Raw genomic sequence first — 351 nt, 5'->3', positions numbered from 1 at the left:
TCCCCGATGCCCGCCAGCCCTGGTGCTGCCGGGGGGTCAGGGCGCTTTATATCAGCCTGCGGGATCAGCCCAGGCCTTCTCACCTTAAAAGCCCCCAAACCCTTCCCCATCTGATCTCTTAATTGGGCCCGAGACTTAGACCTCCTCCTCCCCCACCCCTCGCCTCTTTGCTCCTAAGGCAAGCCCACAAGGGCAGCTCAGAGGGATTTTCTGGGAACCGAACTTGGAGCCCTGGCTTTCGGAGGTGGCTGTGGGAGCTACCGTGAGTCCTTGCTCCCATTTACATGTCCCCTGTTCCCTTCTACTGTGTGGCACCTGCTCTTAGGTCAGGGGAGCCCAAGGGCCAGGATT

The sequence above is a fragment of the Equus przewalskii genome, chromosome X, assembly GCF_037783145.1.
Source record: "Equus przewalskii isolate Varuska chromosome X, EquPr2, whole genome shotgun sequence".
NCBI classification, from domain to species: Eukaryota; Metazoa; Chordata; class Mammalia; order Perissodactyla; family Equidae; genus Equus; species Equus przewalskii.
The sequence above is the reverse complement of the archived record's forward strand: the minus strand, read 5'-3'. Positions refer to the sequence as shown.